The following is a 24,408-nucleotide window of genomic DNA, read 5'->3' as shown; positions in this document are numbered from 1 at the left end:
TCATAGAAGATCAGTTGATCTTCTCATAGAAGATCGGTTGATCTTCTCATAGAAGATCAGCTGATTTTCTCATAGAAGATCAGTTGATCTTCTCATAGAAGATCGGTTGATCTGCTCATAAAAGATCAGTTGATCTTCTCATAGAAGATCAGTTGATCTTCTCATAGAAGATCAGTTGATCTTCTCATAGAAGATCAGTTGATCTTCTCATAGAAGATCAGTTGATCTTCTCATAGAAGATCAGTTGATCTTCTCATAGAAGATCAGTTGATCTTCTCATAGAAAATCAGTTGATCTTCTCATAGAAGATCAGTTGATCTTCTCATAGAAGATCAGTTGATCTTCTCATAGAAGATCAGTTGATCCTCTCATAGAAGATCAGTTGATCTTCTCATAGAAGATCAGTTGATCTTCTCACATAAAATCAGTAGATCTTCTCACAGAAGATCTTCATATAGAGTATATTTTCATAGAAGACCAGAAGATCAGTAGATCGTCTCATAGAAGATTAGTAGATCTTCTCACTGAAAATCAGAAGGCCCTCTCATAGAAGACAAGAGGATATCATAGAAGATCAGTACATCGTCTCGTAAAAAATCGGTAGATCTTCTCAAACAAGATCAGTCGTAGAAGATCTGCAGATCTTATCGTGCATGCTCTGTAGATTTTTTCATGGAAATCTATCGATCTTTTCACAGAAAATCAATCTTTCTTCATCTCCTTTAAATTGTATTATTTCTAGTACCCCTTCCATTGAGCATCTGATTCTCCTTCAAATACCATAGAATATTTTCCTGTGTTGTTATTGTAATATAATGACCATTATTATTACCATTCCATTGATTTGGAATTCCTGCTGTTCTTTTCATTGCCGACATAGGCCAACAACTTCATCGGCAACAGCAGCGGCAGTCAGTTAGTCATCTCATTCAATCAGTTTGGGCCATTAACACATTCAATCGACATCAAAATATTTCTACTTTTCTTTGGGCCAGCCATTCAATTCCTTCGTGCCAAGAATGACAGGTATTGTTCGAAAGAATACTTCATTCGCTATTCATTATTCTATTGAAAATTACGGTCTAAGATGTTAAAAGAAGAGAAGTAGCTTCGACCAATGGAGTTGTTTTTTCCTGGGATTAACAACATAATTTTTTCTTTCTCAAGTAACAGAATAACAGATGAAGGGGAAAGAGAAAAAAGTTCTTTCAACAAGTGATCTCTTTCATGTCAAATGGGAACTATTATTAATCATTTCATCTACTGAGAGGGTAAAAGGGGTAAGGAGAGAGAGCGAAAAGTGGTGCTATGGCGAATTAAACAATTACAATAATTTCAACACATTATAAGTCAATTTTGTGATCCTAATAGAAGAAAATAGTTGATTATTATGGACCGGACTTCTTTTGAGCCGCACTAATGAATAGCTCTTAAGACATTCAATTCTTAATGATAGTTATTTGCCAACGAATCCAAATGTCATTGCAGAAAAAGCGATAACTTTTTTGATATTTCCCTTCGTTAGAAGGCTTAAAGTAGCTATATTTATCCTCTCCCTTTTTTCGGATTTCCAATACCCTAAAGGGCCATTTGATTTGGCTGCTTGTAAAACACTATCACGTTTTGTCTAATGAATGAAGATCAATTTTTACAGCAACAACAACAAGCGGAGCAACAAAAACATGGACATGTCCTCGATGATGATGACAACGACGACAACAAACATTTGAAAAAAATCTGTTGCAATTAAAGTTTATCCGAGTTTTTTTTATGACAATTTTTTAGTGGAAGGGTTATAATGTTAGGGTTACAAATTCAGGTAAAGTTCGATGGAATCAATTCCCTGACGGGGTTGGAGACGAAAATCCAGTTTTTAAATCTAGGTATGAGGAGGAGATGCTAGACAACAAAGCACTGCTGATATTGTTCTAGTCCTAGCAAGAAATAATAAAAAAACACGTTCAAGTTTATTTCCAAAATCAATTGTTTCATTAACCTACTTCTACATTTAAACCGACAGATATATTTATGTCATCAGCATATGACTAAATTTACCTCATATTCACTACCATATCTAATGCTGAACAATTTTCAAAGTCTAAAAAACGGGGAATAATTCTACATTTTTCGAGAGAAATGATTATTCAAACATTTTACGATTTGTGACCAAATGAAGTAGAATGACAATGTTTTGACAATCAAAGCTACTTAGAAATCAATCTTCTAACCTACTATTATACCCTCAGCTATATGCCTAGAGAGGGTATATATCATTTGATACGGCCAAGGCGTGTCTCATCGAAATAACGGTTTTGGACCCCCAAATCCGTTTCAGGACATTTGGAGTCGATCTAGCGATGTCCGTCCGTCTGTTTGCTGGCTGGTGCGGACAATAACTCTCGAAGGAATTATCCGATTTGATCCAAACATGGTACATCGTAATATTATTGTCAAACTTAGATCGAGTTCTAAGATGGGACAGATCGGTCCACTCCTTCTGGTACCTTTTCCACAAAAGGTCAAAATTTTGAATAATAATAACTTTTATAAAATATGAAGTAAGAATCCGATTGTCTTCAAATTACACATATTACAATATTTTTATTAACCCAAGGTCTGGTGTGAAAATCCTCCTTCTGGTATCCCCCCACAAAGGGTCAAATTTTAAATATCCATGAAGCTTATAAAACGCGAAATTAACATCCGATTCCATTCAGTATATTTCCATCAACACAATATCTGTTGTAAAGATGGTAGAGATCGAACCATTCCCTTCTGGTACCTTCCATACAAAGGCCAAAAGTTTTTAATAACCAAAACGATTATTAAATCCGAAATAAGCATCCAGTTCTCTTCATATTTCACACATCCTACTATTTCTACTAACACAAGATCTGCTGCGAATAAGGGGTGAATCGTTCCACTCCATCTGGTACCTCCCCCACAAAGGGTCAGAATTTGGAAATCCATGAAGCTCATAAAACGTTCAATTTTAATCCGATTTCATTCAGACTAGGTACATCTCAATATTTCCATCAACACAAGATCTGTTATAAAGATGGTAGAGATCGGACCATTCCCATTCCACACAAAGGCCAAAAGTTTTTAATAACCAAAACGATTATTAAATCCGAAATAAGCATCCAGTTCCCTTCATATTTCACACATCCTACTATTTCTACTAACACAAGATCTGCTGTGAATAAGGGATGTATCGTTCCACTCCTTCTGGTAACTCCCCCACAAAGGGTCAAATTTTTGAATATCCATGAAGCTCATAAAACGTGAAATTAACATCCGATTTCATTCAGACTAGGTACATCTCAATATTTCCATCAACACAAGATCTGTTATAAATATGGTAGAGATCGGGGCATTTCTTCTGGTACCTCCCCCATATAGTGTTCAAGATTTTGAAAAACAAAATGCACAAAAAAGCGAAATAGGCATACAACTCTTTTTAGATTTCACACATACAAACATTGTTGATAACACAAGATCTGTTGTGAAGGTAATACATGTATCTGCGAACCCCTTCTGGTACCTCACCCACCAAAGGTCACAATTGTCAATACTTTTATCTGTCATAACTTGTGAAACAAGTAAGCGATTCTTTACAACTTGCTATATCCCAGTATTTCTCTCCACCAGAAACCTGAGATAAATATGGTATTTATGATTTCCCATAAAATTGGATATATATGTTCGATTTTCTTGGAATTTTGCCCATACCTGGGTGTACAGGGTGAGATGAAAAACTGCAACCACCTTCAGACTGCTGTCATTTCTAAGCCACTCGTTCCATAGCTGTAAAAAATATTCCAGTGACAGCTCATTATATTGTTTACAAGCGTACAAAAGCATTTTGGTGAGAATTTTCCAGAAAAAAAGTTATTCGTGATGGAATTCAAGCGTGATAGTGTGACTTCTTTTTTTTGTCTGGAAAACCACAAGTGGCTATCGTTAGAAGACTCCAGTATTAAAATATGAATAAATCTTTGGTGTCTCGTACCATCGCTCGCTACCGTGATACTGGTAGCGTAGCCCGATGTCAAGGAAGAAAACAGCACCATCAGTAGAAAAGATTCGAAAAGTGAAGAAGGGACTTGATCGAAACCCGCGTCGCAGTGGCCGAAAAATGGTTCGTGAGCTGATCATATCGCAATATTCCATTCGCTAAATATTGAAAAATGAGCTTGGGGTAAAGCCATTGAAATTCCAAAAAGTACAAGTACTTACACCGCAACAGAAAGAAAATAGACTCAAAAGAGCTAAAGAGTTGCTTCGCTTGCCCGAAAGTGGTGAACTGCCGAAATTGGTTTTCTCCGATGAGAAAACATTGGTTGTCCAGCAGTTTGTAAACAAACAAAATGATGATGATTTACTTGCCAAAGAGGTCAGCTGAAAATGTGCAGCTTCGGTTAGCCACCAGAACTCAAGCGCCGGCCATGATGATGGTGTGGGCCGCCATAACAGTCGATGGTCGTCCTCCGCTCGTATTAATCGACCATGGCATCAGAATATTATCGCGAAAATATTCTGGAGGGTGTATTAAAGCCTTGGGCACGCAAACATTTTGGCCGCAGACCTTGACATTCCAACAGCACGCGCCACCCAAGAATGGTTACAAAATTAGGTTCCTCGCTTCATTACCAGCACACAATGGCCACCAAAATCTCCGGATACCAATCCGTTGGACTATTGTGTCTGTAGTATTTTGGAAAGCAAGTTTGGCACTAAAAATACCCGCTTCGTCGGGAAAGGGCGTTTGACTTTATTGCAGTTTTTTTATATTCCCCTGTAAATGTTCGATTTTTTGAAATTTTGCCTATACCAATATTTTTATCTGTATTAGATGAAGTATTAAAATGAAATACGTCGGTCGACTATATCTTCGACGTCGGTCGACTATGTCTTTTTAACATTTTCTAAAAATTATCGCATATCTCATATAATGTGAAGGAAATAGTGGATATAGTCCAAACCTGGCACGTCCGATACGAATTAGACAATATTGGCCCATTCGTTGGGAACCTACATCATAGAGGGTACACAATTTGAATAATTATAACCGAAGTCAAAATATATTTAAACATTGATACTTTTTAACTTGTTAGTATGAATTTCTATAAGCCCACTGATTCAAAGCCTAATATATAAGTTCACTCGTCGAATTTTCTTCCACTGTCGATTTTATGCCCGACACCTGGCAATATCATTAACGCATAGCTCATAACCCTTTAAAGGGACCCCGAAAACAGACCTAACCTATGTTAAGGGGGAAAAATAAAATAAAATTGTTGCAGTTGTCCTACAATTTGTTGTAGCCAACGAGACGACGTCGTCGTCTACGTTGTTGTTGAAATTGTTTTCTGACGTTGAACAAATATTGGCGACAACAAAACATTTAATTGTTGTTTGTTGTTACGTTTTTGTTTTCTGCTTTACGAGCTACAATGTTTCTTCAATGTGGCGCAAAAAGTCACGAGACTTCCATTTGCCGTCGTTTGGTGTTCAATGGAGGAGTTTGCTTCTTGTTGCCTTTTTCGTTTCAAGAGAATAAGAAAAGGAGGAAACATTTAATGCTTAGCCATAACTACAATTTTTTAAAGGAATAATATTAGTAAGGGAGTATGTTAGGAATGGTGGAGTGTCTTCACAAAGGAGTTAATGACTGTAAAATGCTCCTCTTTTTTTGTCGAAAAGTTATTATATTCTAGTGGCGGTGATTTTTTTAGAAAGTACATGAATTCTATGTATTTTATCGTAGAACATCTTGGTAGAACAGATTGGTATATAAATATATAGATGGAATGTTTACTCTTCCTAGAAATGACTTTGAAATATGCTACACAATCATTTTCAACTAAAATTCAGATAATACCATTTGTAATTCAGCAATTCTATATTTAATATAGATAATTCATTTGAAATTCAGCTTTTTTATTTGAATATTCCAATTGAAATTCAGATATTTCATTTGAATTTAATATTCAGAATTCTTTGAAATTTTGAATTTTGCATTTGATATTTAGACGTTTTGATGATGGGTGATGTTTTAGATATTATCTTTTTGGGAACACTGGTCTAAAGACCTTACACACTTTTTGTGTTTTGCTTCACTGTCAAAAATATCGAAATTGGAGTTAAGATCAGCCAGAAGCATTGAAAAAGAAAAATTACATTTTAGTGCGGTTTATGGGCTGGTGGCATCATTGGACCATACTTCTTTAAAGATGCTGCGAACCCTAATGTAGCTGTTAATGGCGAACGCTACAGTGAGATAATATCCATTTTTCCGAAAAATACAAGATATTGATTTGCATAACATGTGGTTTTAACAAGACGATGCAATATGCCACACAGCACGCCTAACGATGGACTTCTTGAGAGGAGAGTTCGGTGAGCATTTTATTACACGTTCGAGACCGGTCAATTGGCTGCCAGATCGTGCGATATAAGCCTATTTTTTGTAGAGCCATTTTAAAGCTCATGTCTATACAAATGAACCCTCTTTAAATGACGCATTGGATGCAGACCTCTAAAAAAACTTGTTCAAATTTGTACAAAGAGCGAAACTCACTGGAACTCGAGAAAGGACGCTCCTGGAATCAGAAAAAATCGAGCAAATGCTCGAATATGAGTAAAATTTGTTCAAAATTGAGCAGATACTACTCTTGCCGAGCACTCTTATAGTTTTTGTCATACCGTTTTTGTATTTCTATGTATGTGTAATTTTTCGTACAAGATCAATCCTGCTCGCGACCAAATTTCACTCGGCGCCCGGACATAATCCCCGTTGCAATTATGGAGAATGTGACAGATTTTTTCGGTATAGCCACCATAATAAATTTGGGATTATGTCCGTTGTGGAAGCGGGTATATATATCCCAGACATACCTAGAGGATAAAAAAGTTTATAATTAAAAAAAAACTTTGGTTCGCGAAAGCCGATGCCGGATATACCCAGAGGAAAAAATCTCAATTTTTTCCCACAAACCCATTATTATGGGGATAATGTCTGAAATTATCTGGGGATTATGATCTATTTTTTTCTTGGACATACCATTATAGGGGCTATGACCGAATCGAAAATCGGTCATAATCCCCATAATTGTAATGGGGATTATGTCCATGAGCAAGTCTATGCACTGATTGGAGGACAACATGGAAGCATTTATTTGTGAAATACCGGCCGAAATATAGGAAAGAGAATGCCAAAAATTGGACAAAGCGAAAGGACCATTTGAGGCGCAGTAGTATTCAACATTTGCGTGAAATAACCTTCACACATTAATTTATATGGCCGCATAATCAATTCAAATAAAGATTTACGTTTTTTTCCTAAATTGTATTTGTTTTTTTTTTTTTCAGAATAAAACGTTTCTATTTTTCCTAGAAAATCAACCTTTAGAGAACTTTTTATGAGTCTGCAAAAATAGATCAGACAGGTCTCCCATCGATGGAAGATCTTAAATCGGATTTGTAAAGGCCCTCAAATTGTTCGCCTGTAGGAGATCTCCTAGAGATCTTCTACACATTAAAGATCTTCTACCAATTTTCTCCCGATAGAATATCTTTTATAGGCACAATATCTCAGATAGGTCTTCTGTAGAGTGGTAGATCTTTCATAGTTAGAAGACGTTCTTTCTTCATCAACAATCTTCATTGAGTATCGTTTCCAAAATATGATGGAAATATTTTCTTTCTTTGGCATTACTTTGATACTTCTTATAATTTTTAATGTCTGCATCCAGTATAACACTTTTCTACAGATCATTTTATGGGGAGTGGCTTTAGCTGTCATGGTCTTGTTATTGGTCTTTCAAAGCTCAGTCAGCCGCATGTGACCGTTTTTACGCTACTGACTCTCACCATGGACGACATACATACATATGTTTTGCGTGTATGGTTGGCATGGCGACGATTTGTTCGCACATCTATTCCTACGAGTTTCGTATCGGATCGCTGGTAATTCAGCGTTTATTGATTGAATCAACGAATAACAAAACAAAAGGAAAGCAAATTTTTCACAATGGAAAAACTAAAGCGGCAGAAAAAAAACTGTTTTACAATGAGGTGGAAAGACACGTTTATTGTTCCGAGCTTTTGTTTACCGCAGACATACTTTCATATACATAGATGTGTATATAGATCGTTTGTCTTCCAAGGTGCCAAAGGTAATTGCATGCCTACAAAGCAAAGAATTGGACAAAAAATAGGTGTTTCCGGAACTTTGAAACCAAAATGTAAGTGTCTATGGATTATTTGTGGAGTTTTGTTTTTCCAATGGCATTTCTAAGTCATAAATTGTTGAAGAATTTTGTTTCCTCTCTTTGTACCCAGACACACAGGGAAAGGTCTGAGGCCTTTTGTTGCAAATTCTCATATTTATACATGATCGTTGTTTACCCCCTGCTATTCGATGGTCGAATATTTGAAGAGTCGCAGAAATAAAAAGATCATTTTGAATTTGACTTTTAAATTTGTGACAATGCGGTATATTTTAGAATTATTTATTGCCTGTATTCATCGATTAGCGGATTTTTTCAGAGAAAAAATTTGTTTTTACAAATAACAAGGTATATTTCGAATTTGTTTTTGGGATATAAAAGCTCACGGGATAATCAAAGATGAATAACATTTTTATCCAATCCTTATAGGTACAAGGTATAGAAACCAGAAGATCTCCTATAAAAGAAGTATTTTGTGCAGACCTTTTAAAGAGAAAATATTATTGTAATTCGATGTCCAGCAGAGCTTCGATATATCTCGCATGTGTAGAAAATTTGAAAAGGGATTTGAAAAGGGCTTCAGGTCTGTACTATTGTAATTAGGTACATGGCTTATTCTGAGATTTTTAGTGAACATTTGTGTAGAATGATCTTGTTTTGACACCTTCCACCTAAAATGAAATTTCATTGTATTTTCAAGCGTCAACTCAAAAAAAGTCCAGCGAAGAATGATCAAAAAATAAAGAATATTCTCTGATTTTTTTACCCTCAGCGATATGGGTATATATCATTTGATACGGTCAAAACGTGCCTCATCGAAATAAAGTTTTTGACGGTTTGGACCAAATCCGTTTAAGGACATTTGGAGTCGATCTAGCGATGTCCGTCCGTTCGTCTGTCTGTCTATCTGCTGGCTGGTGCGTAGGATAACTCTCGAAGGGAGTATCCGATTTGGTACTTCGTAATATTATTAGAAAATTAGATGGTGCTCGGAGATGGGCAATATTGGCCCCCACAAAAGGTCAAATTTTCAAAAACATATTTTACTACACAGAAGGAGAAAGGTAATCCGATTTTGCTCCAACTTTATATCACAATATTTTTATTAACCCATGGTCTGGTGTGAAGATAGAATATATCGGTCCACTCCTTCTGGCACCTTTCCCATAAAACACGAAATTAACATTCGATTCCATTCAGACTTGGTACATCTCAATATTTCCATCAACACAAGATCTGTTATAATTCCTTCTGGTACCTCCCCCACAAAGGGTCAAAGTTTTGTATAACCAAACCGATTATAAAATTCGAATTCCGAAATCCGGTTCCCTTAATATTTCACACATCCCATGCATATGGGATATATCGGTCCACTCCTTCTGGTACCTCTCCCAGAAAGGGTTAACATTTTGAATATCCATGAAGCTCATAAAACGCGAAATTAACATCCGTTTCCATTCAGACTTGGTATATCTCCATATTTCCATTAACAAAAGATCTGTTATAAAGATTGTAGAAATCGGACCATTCCCCCACAAAGGGTCAACGTTTTTAATAACCAAAACGATCCGATTCCATTCAGACTTGGTACATCTCAATGTTTCCATCAACAAAAGATCTGCTATAAAGATGGTAGAAATCGTACCATTTTTTTTGTACCTCCCCAACATGAGTCAAGATTTAAAAAACAAAACGCTTGAAGGCTAAAATTTTCGACCAAATTTCGATCCTTGTATTTTTAAAAGCAATATTGACGAAGACACTGTATACCTAAAATGCACAGATTCTTAGGAATTTTTATCTGAAAATTTCTAAAAGTGTGGAAGAGGGGGAAACTTGCCCCCCCCCCCTATTTTGGTTACTTTTCGATGGTTGGTTACTGTTCGATACACGTGTATTTTTAGCTCTACTTTCGGATATCTCCGTAATTTTTGAAAATAAAAATTCATTTTTGTCGCACTGTCTAATAGGAAAACTTGTGCGAGTCGAGATATTTTTTTTTTTCAAATTGTTCGACTGCGACTCTTAGACTCCGGGTCCGAGTCTGCAATCTTGGTTGTAAAAAATGTTTGTGGGTCCTCAAATTCACCCTGAGTGTGCGCTTTATTCAGACTTATAATAAAACCACTCGTTATACCTTTCAACAGCCTTTTAGAGGTCCCAGATCTGCCAAAGGTCTTAAACAAAAAGAAGTCCTTCAAGACGTCTTCTACAGAATAAACTCTTTCATATGTCAATTACAGTAATAAGGCCTTTGACAGGATTACTTTGAATACCTTTCACAGGTCTCTCACATATAGAATTTCTTACTCTTTACAGAATTTCTTGCACAATGAAATATGAAAATGACTTCCTCAAAAACGAGCCAGCACCTGCTTATAATGTTTTATTTGTTTTTTTTTTTTACCTCAAAACTATTTTAATGGTCATTATTTATTCTTAAATTTCGTTTGAAATGCAAAAAAAAAAAAAAAAACATAAGATTATCTATCATTCATGGAGGTAGGAAGACTCGTCAGCGTCACCAGCCGCCACCATCATCATCATTCTTTGCCGTCATCGTCTCTACAATGAGTTACATCAATTATATTCATTTTATTGTAATTTACAACGCCTACCACCTTTCAACACTACGCGATTATTTTAAGCTTTTCCAGAGATAGCCTTTGCAAACATTTCAACATAAAAGCAAACGAGAAATCCAAGCAAAACGAAAAAACAACGGCGATTTCAACAAAACGAAACAAACAGGGCTCTGAAACTGGCGTAAAAAGAAAATCAAGGCGAAACTTTTCCAAAAAAATTGAGATGAAAGAAAAAAAATGAAATGAAGAAAAAAAGAAAAAACAAATCCTCAGACAGTTTTTCCATTTGTGCTTCTTTTTTTTGGAAAATTCCGTTGAAAATCGAAGTTAGGCAAAAACTATACAACAAAACGTAAGAAATAGGTTCGCTAGAAATACCGCTGCTTGCAACAGTCAAATAGACACTTCATCGCAACGATCAATCTTTTACAGTGTTGCTATGGCTGGGCTTCCACCAAAGCCGAAACAAGAAGAAAGATGGCCAAATAATATGAAACCCAAAAATGAAAAAAACCCGAAACGAAGGAAGGCGGGTGTTATACATTGTAGATCTTGTTACGAGGAGGGCTTTAAAATGTTTATCAGCTTCAAGTGTCATAAACATGGCATATATGTCGAAAAAATAACCTTAAATGATCAGTATAACAGTTATGCAAGACTGTTTTTTTCTAAACTTTAAAGGGATCACAAAAGTCAAATAAACTTTTGTACAAAAATCAATAACTGTTATATTTAATTTCTACAATGGTGAAATAGTGAGAAACAGTTATATTAAACTGTTATAGGAATAAACTCGTAAAAAAACTGCACTGTTAAATTTGTCCAATACATTTTAACAAACTTTGAAGGATTTTAAAAGGTAAATAAAACTGTTATACATACTGCTATAACTGTAACATATGGAACTTTACTGCTAATATTAAAAAAAATTGTAAACTGATTTTGAAAAGCATCAGAAAATTTGAGAGTATGCTAAAGAAATTAAATTACAAATTTTAAAAAATTTTAAAATTGCAAATACCATTGTTTATAATTTCAAATTTACCACATATACAGAGTGAGATAAAAAAACTGCAACAAAGTTTAACGCCATCATTTTTACATGTTTTTTTAAATTTTATTAAATGAAAGCAAAAAACGTCGGAAATAGTATCAAATTTTAGAATTAGTTTAGATTTGTTCGAATTGGTCACCTTTGGTACGAATTATGGCCTAACTCCGAGCTCATTTTTCAATATTTGCCGAATGGACTATTGCGATATATTCAGCTCACGAGCCATTTTTCGGCACTGCGATGCGTGTTTCGATCAAGACGTTTCTTTACTTTTCAAATCATTTCTGCTGATGTTGCTGTTTTCTTCCGTACACTTCATTGACGTCGGGCTTGAATTTCATCACGAATAACTTTTTTTCTGGAAAATTCTCACCAAAATGCTTTTGTACGCTTGTAAACAATATAATGAGATGTCACTGGAAAAAAATTAACAGCTGTCGGACGAGTGGCGCAGGAACGACAGCAGTCTGAAGTTGGTTGCAGTTTTTTCATCTCACCCTGTAGAAAGAAATTTCAAAATCTTTCCTTATTTGGCTGAATTTTTAAACACTCAAATGCTTTAAGTATCGTAATTATGGCAAAGACTTCGAAAACAAATGTATGACAATTTGTATAACAGTTATAAAAACTGTTATACAAATTGTCATAGTAATTAATTTTTATGTTTGTTTGAAGAAACGAGTTTATTTCTCTTAATATTAAAGGACTATAAAAATCAAATTAAACTGTTATACATACAGTTATACGTGTCATATTTATTTACGTTTGCTTAAACCAATGAATAAATGGTTTAGAAAATTGTTATACAAACACTAACATTATAATTATTAAGAAGATTATTTTTCGAGTGCAGAACAGTTTGAGAAAACTGTTATACAGCTGAGGACGTTTTGCAAATGTCCACTTCACAATTTTCTGGATAATGAGAACAATCTAGTATGTGCTTACTAGGTTATAAGCGTGTTTATATTGATCTGTCGGCGTTGATAATAGAGGGGACATGAGTAAAGGAGGTTAATTCCAGGACTGCTTGATCTTGGTATGTAGGCGTTGGCCTACTCTAGATCTGAGCCTCCAGTTAGAGCGGTCTCCACTAAGTCGTCTGAAGGAGTGGCGTTGGAAGGCCCAGTATCCTGTATCTTACAGTCTCTCTCCAGTCTTCCTGGCAATGGTTAGTCCGTCATCGTGTCTCGATATTTTACCATCTGTGACGACTTTGAACATTGTTTGGGCATATACCAGTTTTTAAACAACTTTCATAGAAATGTCTACAGTGTAAATAAGCTGAAATATTTTTTGTATGTCTAAAAGTTAGAAACGACTATATAACAGTTTGAGAAAACTATTATACTAACTTTTATAATACGTCATAAGACTATGTTCGGAGTTAGAAACATTTTGTATGCATAAGAATTAGAAAAGGCTACATACCAGTTTAAGAAAACTGTTATAATACGCCAAAAAGACCAATTTAAAAGGACAAACAATCTTTGCAGTATAATTTTCCAGAAATTTTAGTTTTATCTTTTTCATTTGTTCATTTTAAGGATTGAAATATTATTTTGCAACACCAGCATTTTCGAACCACCTTCCATTCTGTAAACAATAATATCTTCGTCTTTACGCCGAATTCTGTTTCTTTTTCTATGTTGGCTTAAAATAAATCCCTCCGAAAACAATTGTAAGCTTAGCTTTTCCACCACAACATAGCTGGAATTGTGGACGTGGACATGGACGTAGACGTAGACTTGGTCTTCGTCAGTCATCCTAGCCGTTCAAAGCCATGCCGTTAAACTAGATCGCACACTAGAGATAGAGGCGTACCTCTTGGCTAAAGCTTTGTACGTGTTGGTATTACGTCCAATAAAAGCACAAAGCAAGAACAACAACAACAACAACAAAATAAAATCAACTGTAGCTAGGAAAATTTTGAGATACGCCGCCACCACAACAATAATAATTGCAATAGCCTAGGAGGTAGATGGGCTTTCTCTGAAGCAACATTGCATAGGATATCCTAACACACTTTGGGACCACATTCAATTGGTTTGATTTCGTTTCGAAAAAAAAGGTTACAACTAAAATCGAAGAGACTTTGCTACGCCATGAACTGAAAGAAAAACGTTTAAAACCTTTCGAGAGGGATTTTCAATTGAAGTCGATGATTTTTTTCTTGGATTTGGGTTCAACCTCCCTTCACATTCAATGAAGTATTCCCCCTTTTTCGGATATACCTCTCTAATACAGGCGTATAAATTATGCCGCATTATTTAACTCTGGGCCTAAATGCTTGCCCAAGGAAAAATTGAAAAAAACGTCCTAAAAAACTGATTTTCTTTAAACGTTTGGATTTAGTTTTGTTTTCCTTCACAGCGCGTCCCTTTGTAACAAAAATCGTATCATATCTAGGCTTCGTTGTTGAGAAAACAATAGCAACTAAATAAGTTTAGCTGGCAGATTTACCAAAGTTGCGCAAACGCACAGCCAGCCAGCCAGTCATTGCAGTTTCATCATTACCAGCAACGCCACAGCATTGCACAAATAACCGTTATTAGAGAATTATTGTAGAGCTTGAATAGCAGGGCGGAATACGAAATCCAATGTTTGTCCAGGGACCAGAGTTGGTTGTTGCTTTTGCGAAGATTTTAATTGAAGGGTGGCGAGAAAAAAAGCAAATATCTGGAATTGATTTCACATTGTAGCATAATTGGTTGGCAAGAAAGGCAGTACTAAGCTAGAATATGATTATGGTACCTGGACTGGAGGAAGAAAATAATTTAATTTGGAAGTAAAGCAAGCTACATACGTTTGTATGCTTGTAAAACTTCCGGAATTTTCCAATTCAAGAAGAGAGAGAGAAAAGATTTTTCGCAACAGCAAAATATGTCTGAAGACCCATCTAGAGAACATATTCTTTATCACACACACAGTTTAGTGCCGTTATATGGGGGACAATTTGAAAAATATTGTTATACACTCCACCTTGAACTTAACTTTGTCATTCCGTTTGTAAAATCCCTAAATGTACGTCGTAGACCCCATAAATTTGTATTGTGTCTAGAATGTATTGAAAATGAGTTTTGGTATAGCAGCCATATATAAAAACAAGTAAAATAAGTGAAGAAGCTGTAAGTTCTGCGGTGCCGAACTTTAAATACCCTCCACCATTTGGAACGAATTTGGCAATTTTCTAAAAAAAGAAAATCCGTAAAAAAATTCTATTAAAATCTTAAAAATACCGACTGTAGCCATTATATAAGCATCTATACGACGAAGTTGACCTGCATTGACAATATTTGTCATAAGCCATTAAAACATTCAAATTCGAAACTTGAAAAAAAATCGGTGCGTAATGTCGCTAAAATCAATCATCCGGATATAGACAATTTTCTGTCATAGGCCGTAGTGTCCATTACGGACTTCAAATGCCAAATTTGAAACAATTTCGGTGAATAATGTCTCTAAAATCATCAAAATACCGGATATAGGGAGGTACCATTATATGGTGGCTATATCAAAACGTGGACCTGCACAGACAATTTTCTGTCATAGGCCGTAATGTCCATTACGGACTTCCAATACCAAATTATAAACATTTTCGGTGAATAATGTCTCTAAAATCATCAAAATACCGAAAATAGGGAGGTACCATTTTATGTGGGCTATATCAAAACGTGAACCTACATGGCGCATTTTCAATACCAAAAGCACTGCAGACATAATTTACATTAGAGTAAAAATTTATCACCTACTTCATTTCGTTCGGAAACTGGAGTGATTTCCAAAGACGGACAGACAGCTGATCAATGAATATACAGGGTGAGATGAAAACACTGCAGCCAACTTCAGACTGCTGTCATTTCTAAGCCACTCGTCCGACAGCTGTTAAAATTATTCCAGTGACAGCTCATCATATTGTTTACAAGCGTACAAAAGCGTTTCGGAGAGAATTTTCCAGAAACCAAGTTATTCCTGATGGAATTCAAGCGTGATTTCTTTATATTTGGCTGGAAAACCACAAGTGGCTATCTTTGTGTCTCGTTCCATCGCTCGTTACTGGTAACGTATCCCGACGTCAAGCAAGTGGACGAAAGAAAACAGCAACATCTGCAGAAATGGTTCGAAAAGTAAAGAAGCGACTTGATCGAAACCCGCGTCGCAGTTGCCGAAAAATGGATCGTGAGCTGAACATATCTCAATATTCCATTCGGCAAATATTGAAAAATGAGCTCAGGGTAAAGCCATTGAAATTCCAAAAAGTACAAGTAGAAAAAAAAAGAAAATAGACTCAAAAGAGCTAAAAAGTTGTTTCGCTTGGCCGAAAGTGGTGAACTGCCGAATTTGGTTTTCTCCGATGGGAAAACATTTGTTGTCCAGCAATTTGTAAGCAAACAAAATGATCGTGTTTACTTGCCAAAGAGGTCAGCTGAAAATGTGCACCTTCGGTTGGCCACTAGAACTTAAGCGCCGGCCATGGTGATGGTGTGGGCCGCCATAACAGCCGATGGTTGCTCTCCGCTCGTATTAATCGACAGTGGCATCAGAATAAATGCCGAATATTATTGCGAAAATATTCTGGAGGGTGTATTAAAGCCTTACGCACGCAAACATTTTGGCCACAGACCTTGGACATTCCAACAGGACTCGGCACCATCGCACTAAGCACGTGCCACCCAAGAAGGGTTACAAAATGAGGTTCCTTGCTTCATTTCCAGCGCACAATGGCCACCAAAATCTCCGGATACCAATCCGTTGGTGTCTGAAGTATTTTGGGAAGCAAGGTTGTTTGTACGTCTGTCTGTTGTAATCACGCTATCTTTCGAATGCATTGAGATAGAAGTCTAACATTTAGCAGTTGGCAGGTTATGTTTGTAAATGGGCCATGTCGGTCCACGTTTTCGTATAGCCCCCATATAACGTTACCTCCTCATATTCGGTATTTTCATGTTTATAGCGAAAATATTCCAAATTTCGTATTGGAAGTTCGTACAGTCTATGACAAAAATGTTTGTATGCAGGTCCACGTCTTCGTATAGCCCCTATATAACGGTACCTCCCGATAGTCGTATTTAGATGATTTCAGTAACATTTTTTACCGGAATCGTTTCAAATTTCGTATTGGAAGATTTTAATGAGTACTACAACCTATGGCAAAAAAATTCGTATGCACGTCTTCGTATAGCCTCCATATGACGATAACTCCCGACACTCGGTATTTTCATGATTTTTGCGACATTATTCACCGGAATTGTAAAAAATTTTGTATTTAAAGTTCCTAATGGGTATTGGAACCTATGACAAAAAATTTCCTATGTAGGTTCACGTTTTTTAAAAGATGGAGGGTATAATAAGAAAAGCTTTTCTAAAAGTCCACAGCATATGAATAAGTGTTTAGATTAATAAAAAAACTCCATATTTTACCTTTTCTATTACGATTTCAGTAAATGATTGTTAACTTCTTCAAACCTCTATGCAATTCATCAATGAACACCGAACTCTCTTAGCAAGTATCCAATATTAACTTATGGTTTTAGTTTGGCAGCACAAAATGTTTTGTTTTTTGCTCAGCTTATTTGACAATCTAAAACTACCAACAAATATTCAAATGCCACCTCCTGTTAATACTGAAAATAGATTAAAATAAAGAGATAAAAAATAAATTAATGAAAGGGTCTTGAAATAAAGTCAAAGTATTATGAGCAAAAAAAAAAAAACAGAAACGTTACAGAAAACAACAAGAACAGTATGTGGCTTATAAAGTTTCTAAAAATTGAGAACAACAAGGGACAAAGCAAAATATCGAAAAGCGAATCAATTGATGGACATGTCTTCTGGTCATTTCATTTATAACTAATTCATAAAGAAGGGAACGCTTTGGAAAAGGTACATATATTGAGAGTATGTAATATTTTCAACGGATATAAGTAACTCTTCCTGAAGGGAAATTAAACTTGTAACAATGGAGATGGGACATTCGGCAAACACATAGATGGTGAGTGAGAAAGTCACACCTTCAGTGCATGGAAATTAAGTTAATTTTAGGGAAAGTATTTATTTATTTATTTAAAAGGGCAATAAAAATCCAAAATATCAGAAATTTGATGGGTCTCTAATTTCCACATCATCCAGCTTATCAAGAATTACCAAGTCTTTTAACTTGAAATCTAACTCAAAAATGAGAAACAAACAAACAACATCTAAATCAATGAAGACTAAAATAACAGTATATTATTTTTTCTGATAATTGAAACAATAAAAAAATGACTTGGCATCCATCACTCTCTGTTGTCTAATCTCACCGCTGCTGTTTGTTGTTAGACATTTTTTATAACCTCATTATATGGCAATTATTGGCGCTGACGACTGTCTCGTAATGACAGTAATGAATAAATGTTGATATCTAATTCCATTTAAATTACTCCCAGCAACATTGCAATAAAAATACTGAGACCAAAAAACCAGACGTAAACAAATACTCAAAGTTGTAATTAAAAAATCGTTTATTAAATCAAGTTATATGCGAATGACATGGGGATGGGGAAACAAGTGATGGCGGGTGGGGGAAGAGCAGTGGTAATTGCCCAGCCATTCATTCCAAACAAATTACTCCAAATATGCGCAAAATGACAAACTGAGATGGAAGATATTTCAAGATTTTCATTGGTCTGAAATTTTAATTGGCCCCTGGTCGAATTTGTCCAATAAAAATGTTGCAGAAGCAAGTTAAGATGTCTTTGTCTCATACACATACATGTATACATGGGAGGGGATATGATTTTGAGTACAGGGGAACGTAGTGAGATTTTGTAGAAAGGTCTTCATCTGTACACATAAGAGAGGTATTCTACTGTACACAGAAGAAGCGAGCTCTTCTGCTGTACACAGAAGAAGAGAGGTCTTCTGCTGTACACAGAAGAAGAGAGGTCTTCTGCTGTACACAGAAGAAGAGAGGTCTTCTGCTGTACACAGAAGAAGAGAGGTCTTCTGCTGTACACAGAAGAAGAGAGGTCTTCTGCTGTACACAGAAGAAGAGAGGTCTTCTGCTGTACACAGAAGATGAGAGGTCTTCTGCTGTACACAGAAGAAGAGAGGTCTTCTGCTGTACACAGAAGAAGAGAGGTCTTCTGCTGTACACAGAAGAAGCGAGCTCTTCTGCTGTACCCAGGAGAAGCGAGCTCTTCTGCTGTACACAGAAGAAGAGAGGTCTTCTGCTGTACACAGAAGAAGCGAGCTCTTCTGCTGTACACAGAAGAAGCGAGCTCTTCTGCTGTACACAGAAGAAGAGAGGTCTTCTGCTGTACACAGAAGAAGCGAGCTCTTCTGCTGTACACAGAAGAAGCGAGCTCTTCTGCTGTACACAGAAGAAGAGAGGTCTTCTGCTGTACACAGAAGAAGAGAGGTCTTCCGCTGTACACAGAAGAAGAGAGGTCTTCTGCTGTACACAGAAGAAGCGAGCTCTTCTGCTGTACACAGAAGAAGCGAGCTCTTCTGCTGTACACAGAAGAAGCGAGCTCTTCTGCTGTACACAGAAGAAGCGAGCTCTTCTGCTGTACACAGAAGAAGCGAGCTCTTCTGCTGTACACAGAAGAAGCGAGCTCTTCTGCTGTACACAGAAGAGGAGAGCTCTCCTCCAGAAGAAGGGAGGTCTTCTGCTGTACACAGAAGAGGAGAGCTCTCCTCCAGAAGAAGAGAGGTCTTCTGAAGAAAGGTATTCTTCTTCTGCGGTCTTCTTGGTTTGTAATTTACAAAGGTATTAACCTCTCTTCGGTGAAAAGAAGAGGACCTATGTTCTGTGAACAGAGGAGAACCTCTTTTCTGTGTATAGAGGAGGACTTCTTTTCTGTGTCCACAGAAGACGACCTCACTTCTGTGTACAGGAAAGATCCTCTCTTCTATGTACAGAAGAGGATCTTTCTTCTGTGTCTACTGGAGAGGATCTCTCTTCTGTGTCTACAGGAGAGGATTTCTCTTCTGGAGGGACCTCCCATCTGTGTCTACAGAAGAAGACCTCTCATCTGTGTCTACAGAATAGGACCTCTCTTCTGTGTCTGCAGAAGATGGCCTCTCTTCTGTGGACACAGAATGGCTGCAGAAGAAATGGCTGCAGAAGACTCTTCTATCCACAAAAACTCTTCTGAAAACTGTAATGTGACTTTGCACTCATAAATTTCTGCAAGCAACATTTCTGTCAAGAAAATACGAGACATGTTGTTTACCTCTTCCAATTATCTTTATTTAATTTGTATTTTTAAACAACTCATATATAATGTGACGTATATTTTGGGAAAGCTCAAACAAAACAAAGCCATACACATTCAATAATCAAATAGACCTCCCTTTTCAGGTTTTGTGTCAAAATCATTTTTATAGCACAAATCGAACAGAGGACAATCCAGCGACAAAGAACGTCAACCTATTATCTGGCCAGGTAAATATCAGTGTGTTTGTGGGTAAATTTTGTTAAAACTTAATTAAATGACAACTTTGAAATAATATTTTTATTTCCTATTTTGGGATAAAGAGATTTGTATTGAAGGCTAATCAACTATTGAGAGACTCAAGAACCAATTTCCAACATCAACTCTTCCAAATTTTGCTATTAATTTCAAAGGAAAAGGTGAAGTGGTAGTTTTTCTTTATTTTAGTTATGTAAAATATTTGTTGGTTCGTTTGTTGTTGTTGCTGTGTTAAAGCTTGTGTCCAACTTGTGTTAAATGTCTGTCATTCATTGATTTCACTACCAGTTGTAGAACATGTCCAATCTGTTACACACGCACACACATTTGAAAAATTAAAATTTCAGGACACTTTTACATATCTTGGCAATCTAATCGATATGGGTGGGTGGAGACATTTACATTGTCCATCCAATTTGTAGTTGTAATGCCATCAAGACATATTGATGTCCAAACATTTGTTTGGCTTTTCTTTAATCAAATTTAGCAGGAGATGAGTCCAAAGAGATGAAATAAAATATTGCAAAGATGTTTGGCTTCTTTTTTATTTTTTATTTGGATATAGCAATTTATAAAATAAAATGTTAATTCTAAAATTTTATTATTTTATTTTAGGAAACGGAAAACGGTACTGAAATAGGTTGCCATAAAATTGGGAAGGCAATGTCTCTGCGGAGTTGCGAGTTTGAAATGAAATTTTAAACTTTATATATCGATATTTTATAGGTAAACAGAGGCTAAAAAAGCCTTGCCTGAGATACAACTACATATGCGAGATGAAATGAGTGTTTAAAACGATGTTTGGGGTTATACGATATTGTGGACATATATAGACAATTATCTTCCTAGGGGTAAGTACTCAAAAGAAACTCCTTATGTGGATTTTCAGTCAATTCCATTGAATAATTTGGCTACAATCATCAAAATACCGAATATCGGGAGGTAAAGTTTTATGGGGGATATATGATATCATGTACCTACATAGACTTCTCAGTGGTAAATTACTCAGAAGGAACAGCTTATGCAAAATTTGCTACAATTCCTTTGAAAATTATGGCAAAAATCATCAAGATACCGAATATCGGGTTTATCGTTATATGGGGGCTATACGATATCGTGGACCGTATATCCCATCTTCGAACTTGTCATGCCTGCAGACAAAAAACAGATCTGTACAAAATTTTAGCTTCCTATCCTAATTCGTTTTGACTCTAGCGTGATTGCAACAGACGGACGGACGGACAGGGCTAAATTGCCTTAGATTTTTATATTGATCAATAATATAATCCCCCACGGATTGTAATGGATTATGTGATGTCTGTTAGATCTTTAATGTCCAGAGTACGTAGTTAAGGCTAAGATACAACTAAACAAGTTAAAAAGTATCAAATGTATACCCTCAGCTAAGATTTTATATTTTTGTTATATGTTTAAAGATTGTTCCTGATGATGTCTTCCGTCGGAGGACGAAATATCGAAAATAATAAATAAATATTATTAAAAAAAAAACAACAAAGACCTCGAGCTCAATTTTAGTAAACTTAAATTTGAAATATTTTGACTTCTGTTATGATTATTCAAATGTTTAACCCATTATGGAGTTGGTTCCAAATGAATGAGCAAATATGATATAAATATTGCGACGTGCCAGATTTGGTAACTTCCTTTACTTTACGTGACATATATGATAATTTTTAAAAAATGTTAAAATGTGCCTGAGGTACCAGATATAGTCGACCGAAGTATTCCATTTTCATACTTCATCTAATACAGATAAAAATACTGCTATGGGCAATATTACATTTATATCCAATTTGTGGAAAATCATAAATTCTATATTCATCTCAGGTTTCTGGTAAAGAGAGGTATATTTAGATATATCAAGTTGTAAAGAATCGCTGACTTGTTTCGCAAGTTATAACAGATAAAAGTATTGGGTTCACAGATATATATCATTTGCACAAAAAATATTGTATTACCAAAAATGTTTGTTTGTGTGATATTTGAAGAGAGTTGGATGCTTATATCGCCTCCTTTGCACGTTTTGTTTTTCAAAATCTTGAATTCTATGTGGGGTAAGGAGCAAAATAAATGGTCAGATCTCTACCATTTTTATACCACATCTTGTGTTGATGGAAATATTGAGATGTACCAAGTCTGGAATGAAATCGGATGTTGATTTCGCTTTTTATGAGCTTCTTGGATATTCAAAATTTTATAAGAGTTATAATTATTCAAAATTGTGACCATTTGTGGAAGAGGGTCGATATTATTCATTTTTATACCCTAAACCATACTTTGGAGGGTATATTAACTTTGTCATTCCGTTTGTAACTCCTCGAAATAATCATGTCAGACCCAACAAAGTATATATTCTTGATCAGCGTAAAATTCTAAGTCGATTTAGCGATGTCCGTCTGTCTGTCTGTCTGTCTGTCTGTCTGTTGTAATTACGCTATGTTTCGAACGAATTGAGATAGAAGGCTTAAATTTTGCACACATGTTTATTTTTCCAGTAGGCAGGTTAAGTTCGTAAATGGGCCATTTAGGTCCACGTTTTCATATAGCCGCCATATAACGGCACCTCCCGATATTCGGTATTTTGATGATTTTAGCGACATAATTCACCGGAATTGTTTCAAATTTCATATTTAAAGTTCCAAAGGGATACTACTGCCTAAGACAGAAAATTGTCGGTGAAGGACCACGTTTTCGTATAGGCCCCATATATCAGTACCTCCCTATATTCGGTTTGTTTGAGATGTCGTATTTGAAGTTCGTAATGGATGCTACAGCCTGTGACAGAAAATTGTCTAAGTTGGTTCAGGTCTTCTCACAGCTCCGATATAAGGGTACCACCCTATATACGATATTTTGATGATTTTAGCTACATTATTGACCGTTTAATACCAGTTTCGAATTTGAATATTGTAATGGCTTATGACAAACAATGCATATGTAGGTCCAAGTCGTATACACTATATATAATATAACTACTATCTTCGGCATTTTTAAAATTGTAATTTTTTAAGGATTTTATTTCTTGAAAATTTCTATATTCGTTCCAAATGGTGGAGGGTATTCAAAGTTTGCCCGGCCGAACTTACTGTCTTTTTAACTTGTTACACCTAACCTAGCACTAACGCAAATATTATGATTTTTATAAGAGTTTTAATCATTCATTCATTGATAGAGTGGACCGATATTGTCCATTTTCGCACCGCAAAAATTAAAAAAGTTGTGGCAAAATCGAATTATCGTTTCTCTTTCTGTGCAGAAAACACTTTTTTTTTGAATATTTGCACCTATTGTGAGGAGGTACCAGAAGGAGTAAACCGATATTGCCCATCTCCGAACTCGATCTAAGCTTGACGAAAATATTACGATGGACCAAATCGGATACTCCCTTCGAGAGTTATCGTGCGCACCAGCCAGACACACAGACGGACGGACATCGCTAGATCGACTCCAAATGTCCTGAAACGGATTTGGTCCAAAGAGACCTAGTGTCTTAAACCGCTATTTCGACTAGGCACGTTTTGACCGTACTCAATGATACATACCCTCTCTAGCCATATGGCTGAGGGCATAATGATATGTAAGAGTTATGTGATGACTGAGAAATCGACGACCAAATATTCCACAATACTATTCCATAATACCTTTAAAACAGATCTTGTGTTGAAAAGACAATGGGACTCATACATCAGATTTTATAGGAGTAATAATTATTGATTGATAATAAATAATTGGGCGGTACTTGATGGAGTAGATTGATTTTTGATTGATTTTTTTTGTACATGACCAGATTTTTTTTTTAATTTCGACCTTTTGTGGGAAAGGTAACAGAAGGAGTTCACCGATATTGCCTATCTCCAAATTCGATATATGTTTGATAATAATATTACGATGTACTTAGTTTGGAACAAATCGGATACTCCCTTCGAGAGTTATCGTGCGCACCAGCCAGACACACAGACGGTCGAACATCGCTAGATCGATTCCAAATGTCCTGAAAAGGATTTGATCCAAGGAGACCTAGATATATACCCTCTCTAGTCATTTGGCTGAGGATATAA

General features: G+C 36.0%; 1 protein-coding gene across 3 annotated transcripts in view; it reads right to left on the bottom strand.

Moving 5' to 3' along the window:
* The window catches only part of LOC131800396 (protein N-terminal asparagine amidohydrolase-like), a 137,578-nt gene that overhangs the window by 28,922 nt on the left and 84,248 nt on the right, over positions 1-24,408 (bottom strand). Inside the window, exon 2 of one of the 3 annotated variants that reach the window (XM_059127822.1) lies at positions 17,295-17,497. The exons of the other annotated variants lie outside the window; for them this stretch is intronic. The gene's annotated coding sequence lies outside the window, so the exon portion shown is untranslated. The remainder of the gene's footprint in view (positions 1-17,294; positions 17,498-24,408) is intronic. 3 annotated transcript variants of the gene reach the window in all.

This window comes from Musca domestica, unplaced genomic scaffold (assembly GCF_030504385.1).
Source record: "Musca domestica strain aabys unplaced genomic scaffold, Musca_domestica.polishedcontigs.V.1.1 48, whole genome shotgun sequence".
NCBI classification, from domain to species: domain Eukaryota; kingdom Metazoa; phylum Arthropoda; class Insecta; order Diptera; family Muscidae; genus Musca; species Musca domestica.
The sequence above is the reverse complement of the archived record's forward strand: the minus strand, read 5'-3'. Positions and strand labels throughout refer to the sequence as shown.